This window comes from Mchenga conophoros, linkage group LG3 (assembly GCF_057382185.1).
Source record: "Mchenga conophoros isolate Kocher_MC1m ecotype Shallow Benthic linkage group LG3, M_conophoros_male_GT1.1, whole genome shotgun sequence".
NCBI classification, from domain to species: Eukaryota; Metazoa; Chordata; class Actinopteri; order Cichliformes; family Cichlidae; genus Mchenga; species Mchenga conophoros.
The window spans coordinates 334411-345389 of record NC_140528.1 but is presented as its reverse complement, the minus strand read 5'-3'; the positions used below and the strand labels follow the sequence as shown (position 1 = coordinate 345389).

Genomic DNA, 10979 nt, shown 5'->3' with positions numbered 1-10979 from the left:
AACATGGTCAGCAACAATATCCAGGTAGGGGTTTAAACAATAGTTAACTTTAATTAAGTGGTACAGGGTGTGCGACGAAAATATCCCTCACACAGCCACTGCATGCAGAAGCCCGGCTAGCTCAGTCGGTAGAGCATGAGACTCTTAATCTCAGGGTCGTGGGTTCGAGCCCCACGTTGGGCGATATAGTTTTAGGTCAGAAATTACGAGGTTGCTCTCAGGTAAGAGTCTAACAACCCACGTGTACTGTTAGGTGAGCTCCAATCTAGTTGATCAATGGCAATGATAATTTGCATATTAACGATCAAGGAACTCACAGTCCGTTGTTCATTCAGTGGGCTGGTTTCAATCATTATGCAAATGTACTGTTACTAAGATTGGGGAAACCTGCAGTCGAAAGACGAAAGGATTTTCCCACTGAAAACGCTACGTCCAGATGAACAGAATCAACCTTTTGGGATCTACTTACCTGGATGATTGAGCATGCATCAAGACACTATGAAGTCTGACTTATTGTAGAAGGTCTTACTCAGAAAGATTGAATGCCAATACAAGCCCGGCTAGCTCAGTCGGTAGAGCATGAGACTCTTAATCTCAGGGTCGTGGGTTCGAGCCCCATGTTGGGCGATGAATTTATGAGGTTTCTCTCAGGTGAGATTATAACAACCCACATGGGCTGAGAGGTCAGTTGGCAATGCGGTCTTGGCTCAACTGGTTCAAGGATGACACATGATGTGCGTGAATTCCTGTCAGCTTGTTGCATTCTTTCAATTCTCCTCTGCATTCTCGCTTGAACAATAACTTTTAACCCACTGGATGTTTTCTCCTTTTCAGACTTCCAGACTCATGATGACTGTGTGAGAAATCCCAGCAGACTAGCAGTTTGTGAATTACTCAGACCGACAACCATCCCACACTCAAAGTCACTTAAATCACCTTTCCTCCTCACTCTGACGCTCAGTTTGACCTTGAGTAGGCTGTCCTGATCATATCTACATGCCTTAAAGCAGTGCCATGTGATACGGCTCATTATTCAAGTGTTACGTCCCCTGGCTAGTCTAGGGGGTTGAAGGGACGAACATAAATGTGGATAGAGAAGGAGGAGCCAAGATGGTAAATTTAAAAGGTTTATTTAATACTGGTGATGGGACGTGGGTTCAGACCGAAGTGTAACGTCAGGGAGAGCCAAGGCCAACATAACAAACAAAACATCCCTGACGTAGAAATAAAAGAAACTTACCTAACTCCAAAGAAACAAAATATACAACCTATAACCATAACCTACCTAACAACACATAAACAGGGTGTCAAAACAAAAGGCAGCTCTCCCCTACAAGCAGTCTGAACATGAAACAATAATGCTCACACAAAATACAAAGGCATGCAAGCCTGCACCAGTATGGCAACCAAAATGGCCGGAGGGCCCAGAAGCACAGCTCCACAGGCCTTAAATAGTGCTCTGCTGATTACCAATCAGCCGGACTCTGCACAGCATCCAATCAGGACAGAGGAGGTGGAGCCTGGACAAAACAAAGGGTTAATAGGGAGAAGAGACATCCTCCTGGGGGATGTAACATCAAGTTACCAAACAGGCGAATGGGTGTAGCTAATGAAGTGACCAAAACCTTGAACCTTGAATTCAGGGTTTAAGCACAAGTGACAGAAATTTTACAAAACTATTGCTTATTCACATTTAAAACAGTAAAGAGACCCATTATGTATAAAATCCATAGAGAAAGATATGTTGATGAACAGATGAACAATTTGTAAAACATGCCTTGAGTTCTTCTTATGGAGTTTGACCAATCAGAAATCTGAAATATTCCTGGAGCCACACGAAAACATCATAAACAACTCATTTTTCATGACTAAGATCATTTAACGTCTTTTTTCTGGATGAAGAAACATGCAGCTCTTCAGAACCTTGTGGAGCCAAGAAGCAAACACTAATATCTGTGTAATGTTAACAGCTAGGCTTGTACAGCCAAGCCTGATTGACAGTCTGGGAGCGCACAGCTATGACAACAGCAAAGCGAGCCAACACAGTGAAACAGAGCTAATGTTTTATTCTGAGTCAGGATTACTCTGGTTTTTGCTCTGCAGGCCTGGGAAGCTCTCAGTTTGGTGGAACGCCAAATGTCAGCTAACAAAAGGCATCCGCGAGTACGAAGCAGAACAAAGCACTAAATAATAAAACATTTACAAAACTATGTACAAACAAAATGAGTGGGACGAGTGTTGTATGAAAATCACGTGATAAAAGGCAGGCTCGATGCAAAGAAAAGAGCAGAAAAGTGTTTGTTTCTTATGTTGCATGAACCACACTGAATGTTAACAGCAGCGATGTCAGTTACAGCTTCATTTCTACCACCCCCAACCCCCAGCACGCTGACTCTTGCTTCCTTTCTCCTCCCCTCTTCCCTCATCCTTTAACTAACTGTATCCCTTACGCCCTCCCCCCCGCTCAGGCTCAGCTCTCTTTGATGTCTGCATTTGTTGATGCTCTTGGATGAGGAGCAATTCTGCAAAAACGATGTCAATTACAGCGGTAGCACACATGCACACCTTTTTTTTGCGCTAATCCTCACTAAAAACAAATAATGCAAAAGAGAGAAGAAGAGACGGGCGATTTAACGCTCTCTTTTTACTTCCTCTCCTTTTTTTTGCCCCCCTCCTTCTGTGAGAAGAACCAGCAGACTCTGTGGAGTTGTTGTCATGGTTTCTTGGGAAGCGTTTTCATTTTTTGGCGATCAGAGCAGGGCTGCGAGAGACAGAAGAGAGTTTACACCGAGGCGATCGAGTTTTGCGAGGGATCTCAGTCACTTCATTGTTTCCAGTGTCTGTGTGTGTGCCTACAGTACCTCTTAAGTGAGGCTGAATGCAGATGAGCTGTTATGAAACAGCTACTTTAAAGACAAAACATATCAGATAAACACCAAGTGCACACACTCCTGACTGTCCAGCAGCATTTGCAATAACATTCAGAATCAGGGTTCTGGCTCCGTTTCCTAAATTCATCATCCTTTTTTGCCACATGGATCATTTAAACAAAGAGACCATTTATGGTCAAATTGCTGGTCTGGATTTGAAAGATAAAGCTGAATCAATCAATTATAACTGGTGAGCGGGCTGTGCACCCGGTTACTGCTCTCTCGCCCCTCTTCACAAACATGGCTGTGGAGGCCAACTGTGCAGTTTCTAAAGTGTGTAAATGCTCTGCCTTTTTACTCAGACTATAGATAAAAGATAAATGTATCCACTGTGATGAACATATTTTAAAGCCTTAATCTTTAAATTCTTCATGGACACATTTACATTTTATTTATTGTTTACTCTATTTAATTTGTAAAATATGTGTACACACACACACACACACACACACACACACACACACGTAGAAAAATATTTAGTATACACATCCAGAAATGCATATACTATTATATATTGTACATATATTTATTAGTTTCAGATGTAGCCATTCTTGTATTTTGCTTGTTTACATTATTGTATTTTGCACAACTCTGTTGCTTGTGAAGCTCGCACACAAGAATTTCACTCACATGTGCTGTACCAATGTACCTGCACATGTGATGTGACAATAAAAGTGATTTGATTTGATTTGATTTGATTACATTCTTCAAGAGGGCGGAGCAGGCAGTTGTCAGCTAACACTAGCTAGCCTGGTAAGGCCTCAGGCACACAAGCCTAGGGACTGGAGGTTGGCAGGGAGAAAATGTGTGTTCCCTGAGCGGTTGGACAGTGGTTGCTGGCAGTTGCTAGGTTATTTAGATGCAACACCAAAAACCTCCCTGTGATTGCTTTGGTCACTGCCGCGGTTGTTTGCATGGAAGACGCCTCCTTGTCTGCGAGCACTCGCTAACTGCATGCCAAAATATGCAGACTGGGCAAGCTTTAGCTAATATTCACACACTGGTGTGTGCTCCTGTTGAGCAGTGTGTGAGTGTTACACAGAAAGCACTTAGGCAAGGAAAAAAGTGAATGGGAGAACGAGGCTTGTAGTACAAAGTGCTTTAAGTGCTCAAGCAGATGCAGTGCATTTACAGCCCTTTTCCCTACTGATTGGTGGTTACCACTAACAGGTCTCTAGGCGTGTGTGACTGCGTGACCGGGTCTTTAGTAATCAAATTCCATAGCGACCTCCAACCAATTGCCAACCAGTCTCTAGGCCTCAGTGACCTTGGGGAAAAGGGTAGTGCTTAACCGACACAACCCATACACCACAGCAGACACAGGTGTGGTGCATGAGGTAATGAACACTGCCTCAGTCTCTTGAGATTAGTGATCAGAAGAGGTTATAGAACCAAAACCAAAACCAAAAACAAAAGCAAGCACCTATGCTAAGTAGATTACAGGCACAAAGCTTGTTAGATAACAAAAAAGCTACCGAGCAGCCTCGAGCTAAATCACACAGAAGTATGAAACAGAGAGAGGAGTGCTGCTTACACTACAGCTTTACTCATGCTCGCTGATCCCCAGCACAGCCGATCCCTGAAGTCCAGTTTGTATCTGGTGTGATTACTGCACGTGGGTTGGGGTGTGGAGTCGGTAGCATTTGTACATGTTACAAATGTAGTGTGGTCACTAACCTTGCCCAAGCACGGACCTCAAAAACGTTCTTAACCGCACAATTTCGAAATAATTAACGTTTCTGTGCTCCGCCAGAGCGCTTCTTTAGAAACATGCGTGTGCATTAAAGACGAGGAGAGTGCGCGTGACAGGAAGGAGCTGAGATGCTGAAGCGAGATGGAGCGTGCTTGGGCCTGCATCGGAGACGGGGAGGAGGAGGGGCCAACTGTGCTCGGGCACGGTGCGAGGTAACCAGGCCTAGTATGAATTAACTATAAATCATTGAAGCTCTCACAGCAAATGATTGGTGTTGGAGCTGGATAGCAGAATTAGGACACCGCTGCAATCGGTGACAGCTGAAGGTGAGACAGAGGAGGAGAAGTGAGGATGGAATCAGCAACACATGAGGGGGAAGAGCGCAATGACCACAGCTGTAACAGCTTTCCTCACGGAGTCCTGCAGGGACTGCTTTAAAACTCCGTGGGGTGCATTAAGGAACTACCTGATTAACCCCTTAATAAATATAGAGAACAGTTATTCCAAAGATATGGCCACAGAATAGCAGATGCCAGTCGCTTCAGACACACAATCATTTTCCATGCCCTCTTTTATCCTCCACTAATGTGGTTAGTAAACAGGTCAGCCACAGAATGAATGCAGTGAGCGCAGTGTTTCTGAGCTGCATTCAGTCCACCACTCTGTGTGTGTGTGTGTTGTGAAAACTCCCCTCGCACCCCTCTGCGACCCTCACAATTAAATGTGCCGACCTCAGCGCAATTGCAACAAGTCATCCAGCAGAACCGTGTGACCTGACACTGTCACACTTACAGCACACAGGCAAACTGGGCCTCCTGGTGCAGGGTTGGTGGGCGGTGAGCCCCGGATACTGGGACGAAGGCGAGGGGAGACGGGTCACATTAAAGCTGTGGATGTGATGCCTCACAGTGTCCCAGTTTCACTGCTCCCAGTTCAAAAATTGGGGAGGTGGAACGCGGCGAGCTCAGGCGAGAAAATCTGCTGGTTCCAGCTCTCTGACTCCTAAAGCTGAGGAGCTACATGCTAACAGTAGAAACATCAGAAAATCAGAATCTCTGGTTTAATTTGTATCATTTTTGCTGCGCTGGACGTTTTTGTGCTTGATTATGTAATTTACTCAAGGAAAAATAAGGCCTGTGCAGACTTGCCTTTTTTTAGTTTTATCCATTTGTGTCACTTTAACTGTTGGATCTCATTTTGTGTTGTAAAAAAAAAAAATGAAATTTTTGTCCTTAAAACGCACTTTTCAATTTTTCAATTCAATTCAGTTTTATTTATTTTTAAAGACAATAATACAATGCAAGTGAATAAGATATACTTACTTCCTGACAGTGTTTGACCTCAGCGCTGCGTTCCATCCTACTCAGCACGCATCATTTTTGAAAGACTCCTCATTTAAATAACTTTCTCCACCACAGCTGAAGCATATTTTGTGCTCATGACATTTTGGTAAAACTATATTTTTCCCCATTTCTGTTACTCTTCGCTTCTAAAAAATGAAATTGCTTTACAGTTACTAGGCCTAGTCTAAAGATCATTAGAGACAGCATATCTCGCCTTTTAAAATACTAACAGAATATTTTTAAATTAGCAGAACTGAAAGAAATCCCCTTTGTTTTGATAAATTTCCAATTAACTACCCAACAGTTACAGTTATGTCATTACAAAGGCTCTTTAATTATCTGCACAATGGGTGGAGAGAAAAGAAAAAACCTTCAAACGTGGCTTTTATTCCTGTGTACACGCACTGCTGTCAGCTGATTTAAGCTAGCTGTGCAGGAAGGGAGGAAGAAAAGGGTGAAGTGGTGGGGTGGGTGATTTTGTCATTTTTAATGCATGAAAGCACAAGAGCGTGACAGTAAACTGCGTCGTGGACATATTTATAGCACTTCCACAACAACTTTGGCTGTTTGCAGGCATCCGTGCATGCAGACAGCATGCTAAAGCAAAGCTAGCGAAGACCTTAGAGGTGAGTGACCCTGGCCCAGCAGCCTGTCAGCAGTGCTGAACGGTCAGGCTCAGGGCTTCTATTTCACAACGCCCCGTCGTTTTCTTCTACTGCAGAGCTGCAGTGTTACAGACGACGTGGAATTTGTTAAAAGCTGAAGGGTTCATCATTCTCATTATTGCATTGCACATGTAACAAGTACTTCCACTGACAAACTGCTCTTTCCTTAACGATGTGTGACACGCTCACAGCTGAATGTTCTGCTCTAATGTGGCGATGAAGGCGTTCATGCAAAAAAACCCGTCTAAGTTCAAAGTCAGAGCTGCAACACAGCAGACCATCCATCCCACACAGATTTGCTTTTTCTGGCCAAGTGAAACGCTGCTGCACAGCAGAGCACCGTCAGACTCACAGGAAGCGGGGAATTGAGTGCAATCCAAGCTGTCTGTCGAGCAGCAGTGTGCAAGCCTCAGCCCACAGAAAGCTTCACTTTACAACATTACATTTTCCACTTTTTGATTAACTCTGGCAGAAAACACCTCAGACACGCAGAGCTGCAGAACACGGGCCTCCTCTGAAAGGCGACATGTTGTCACGACATATTCGATGAAAAATGACTCGTATGGAATAACAGAAAACTCAATAATTGGAGGTTTTCAAATTTACAGATGTAAGTAATTAAGTAAGTGTGTTACTTGGTTTAGTAGATGCAGAAAACAGTGATTTCATAAAGTATTAGATCAAGTAAATTTGTAAAATCTTACATTGTAAAAAAGTAGGAAGAAAATACTTGAATTATAAGGTCAAGCACCCACCATGTCGCCATGGTGACTGCTCCCATCTTTTAAACAACAAGAGACAACAAATTTATTAAAGCAATGACGTCCTGTGATACAAGTACACGCTCACTGCTTTCATAGGAGATAAGGAGGTAAGATAATCAAATGCACTTGATTAAATGATCATCAGCAAATGTGAGCGCCGCTGTAGCACAAGTTTTGGTGGTTTGGAGCATTCAGGTGTGTGTTACCACAATAAACAATCCTACCAGGAGCGCACGTCCCAGCACATTCACCCAAAATTCAGACTATGCAATATTCAGAGAAACTGCAAACAACCGAATTCAATTTTAGCTTTTATTTATATAGCATCAAAAGACAACAGTTAAAAGTAAAGACCCTATAACAGAGAGAAACCCTCAATAATCAAACAACCCAAGGGCAACATCTCACACTCTAAAACTGGGTCATGCAACAGGACAACGATCCCAGCAGATCTACAACAGAATGACTGAAAAAGAAAACATTTCAAGGTGTTGCAACGATCCAGACCACAACCTGTTTAAAACCTTCAGAGAGCCGTGCATAAATGAATGCAGTGGCTCTTCCCACTGAGAACAGAAGCACTCAGGTCCTGACGACCGGGTGAGAAAACAATATCACATTCTGCAGATTCTGAGGGAAAACACGGCCTGGAAACGCATCCAGCTGAGAGAGACAAAAAGTAAATATTTCCTGCCAACAATCTGAAATAATTTCCCTAAAGAACGGTGCACCAGAAGTAAGTTAATAATAAATGGACTCTGACAGTGCAGCCAGCAGGAGAAATCAAGTAAGAAACGGGGAATGTGAGGTTTGTACACACAGAAAACAGCAGAAAGATATAAAGAACAACATCTATAACATGCAAATCAACTAAAAAATTTACTTTCAACCACTTTAGGCTTGGTACATATTCGACATGCAGTCATTGATCCATCCATCTTCTTCTGCTTACTCAATTCCAGTTGGAGCCTATCCCGGCTATTATAGCGTGAGAGGTGGGGTGCACGAGGACAGGTCACACTCATATTCACCCTACTAGCGCCTACTTAACTAGACTCGACTCTGTTTTGATCATTTTCCATTACAACTGAGTACCACCTCAATGTGGGTAGGGTTGTTATAGCAACGCAGTCTAAAGGCCCTTTTCCATTAGTACCTACTCTTATTGGCTCGCCACTGATCGCCACGAATCGACTCGGATCAACTGGTTTTCCATTATAATCCAGTACTACCTAACGTGCGTGATCGCCATTGTAGCAATGCGTCCAAGCGTCCTGCGCCGTAATTAATATGCAACACTAACGCTACAAAAAGTGGACGTTGAGGCAAAAATATACCTGCTGCTCGGTCTGTGGCTTTTCATTAGACTCGGGGATCAGGGTGTTGGTTTTTGTAGCCATATTTCTCATTGCTGGGTTTCAACAATGGTGGTTTTAACTTTTATGAACGAGATGGTCTCATGACTCATCGAGTGACGCTACTTACCAGCTAATCAGTGGGATGCAGTCTGACGATGGCACATTTTAGTAGCTGCTCGGATCGCTTGGAAACCCGGGCAAGCAGGCACTAAAAAAGTACCTGGTACCAGGTACTACAACCTAATGGAAAACACTGCTTTCTTTTAAGTTGCCAAGTGAATATTTAAAAAACATATTTGAGCAGAGCTCTGTTTATGTTTTAAGACAAAAATAAGACACTCATGAGAAGTAAATGGGGCAGTGGCTCTAAGCGAATATGATACAACCACCTTTAAGTAAGAACAGAGCATGGAAAATTCACGACAGACAGATCCTATTCAGCATGTCAGATGGTTATTCAAACAACAAAAAAGCCCAAGAGTCCACCTCTAAGCGGCCACATCACTCAGCGTGAGTGCACCCTGAAGAGCCTGCTGTGTATCTTCAGAAGTAATTCAAACCATTAACCACAACTGAACACGTGTTGGAGGGAAAATCCGAGGAAGGCAGAGATCTGTTGCAATAATACAATAAAATCCCCACTTCCTGTCACCTGGAAATGTTTAAAGCTGACCAGCTCTGGTTCAGAGGCAGAGAAACAGGCTGGAGGTTCAATACCAGAACAGGCCCCTCAGGGAGGAAAGAACAGCAAATGCATGTCTGGAAAATGAATAATGTGCCTTCTACTGGAGAAAAAAAGAGGATCCCCTGAACGGCTGACTCCTGAAATACAGATTTTGGTGAAAACACGGCACTTCCTGATGGAATCCTAATCATCCTCTGAGGCAAACGTGGGAGACTGAGGGTTAAATCTCTCACAAAGTCAGAAAAAAAACACGCACAACTCATCTAAGATGGAAGGCTGTTTCCGGCTGGAAGCTACCCATTTATTTCTGCAGGGATGAAACTGAGAGTTCAAGCATCAACATCACTGAATCAGAGCTAATAAGCACTCATATGTGACTTTTAGACAACAACCTTCATTTGAATCTAGGGGGCCGTGAGGTCTCTAAAAGACCAGAAACTCAGAGGAGTGAGGCACAAACAAAGGGCTGAAGCTATATTTGATCCTTGTTCTGAAAAGAACGCTCATAAACAGGCCTGGTGCTGAACATAAACACAGCCTTCATCACAAAGCGTGGATAAAGGACGAGTCGAACTAACTTGTTTCTTTTATGAGATTAAAGGAAAGATGTGTTCCAGTAATTTTACTGTGTGTGTTATTCTGCTGGTCACATGCTGGAACACGGTCAGGAACAACACTCAGGAAGGCTGTGGTGTTTAAAGGATCCATGACACCACCATCATCCTGAACCATACAGGGCAGGATGGAGCCGTGCTTTCATGTTGTTTCATGCCAAATTCAGACTCTATCTTCCAAAAGCTGCAGTGGAAATCGAGACTCAGAGATTTTGGTAAATATTGACATGATTCAGGATTCATGACGAGAATCTCCTGTTCAGTCTCCCGCTTTATTGGATTGAGGTTTGGTGACCGTGGAGGCCATTTAAGTATAGTGAACCAGTCTGAGGTGATTTGAGCTCTGGGCCATGGTGTGTTATCCTGCTGGACAATATTCAAGTAGCCAGTGGTGTTTCAAAAACTCATCCAGCGGTGCAAGCCCGGCTAGCTCAGTCAGTAGAGCATGAGACTCTTAATCTCAGGGTCGTGGGTTCAAGCCCCACGTTGGGCGTTAGTGTTTTAGGACTTTACGGTCTAGTACAGATAATTGCTATAAAGTCTGCCTAATTGTGAAAGCTGTTAGTCAGAATGTATTAATCTGCACACTGTGTAATCCACAGTTCATCCAGTGTGCAGATTAATACATTAATACAAGCTGGTGGCTTAGTGGTAAATGACTGGTACTTGATAGGAGCTCTTGCAATGACTTCTTACCACTAGCCTCACTCACACACACAAGCTTTATTAACCAAAAGTTCACATTCAGAGGATTCATTGGCTGTCAAGAATTTGTCAACATGCAGACTACAGAATCTGAGGATTCAACCAAAAACCTTCACAATTAGGAGACAACCTCCACACCAAGATTCAGTATGATGCCCAAAGCTTGTTTTTCAGCAGCTTACATGACAGTAAACTGATGTAAGTTCTGTCTTAAAAGAGAAT

General features: G+C 43.3%; 2 non-coding genes across 2 annotated transcripts; both read left to right on the top strand.

Annotated features, from left to right (window-relative positions):
* The first annotated feature begins 110 nt into the window (after positions 1–110).
* On the top strand, positions 111–183 carry trnak-cuu (transfer RNA lysine (anticodon CUU)). Its single transcript has one exon. It is a non-coding gene; the product is annotated as a tRNA-Lys (tRNA).
* Positions 184–554: 371 nt separating this feature from the next.
* trnak-cuu (transfer RNA lysine (anticodon CUU)) lies at positions 555–627 on the top strand. Its single transcript has one exon. It is a non-coding gene; the product is annotated as a tRNA-Lys (tRNA).
* The last annotated feature ends 10352 nt before the right edge of the window (positions 628–10979 follow it).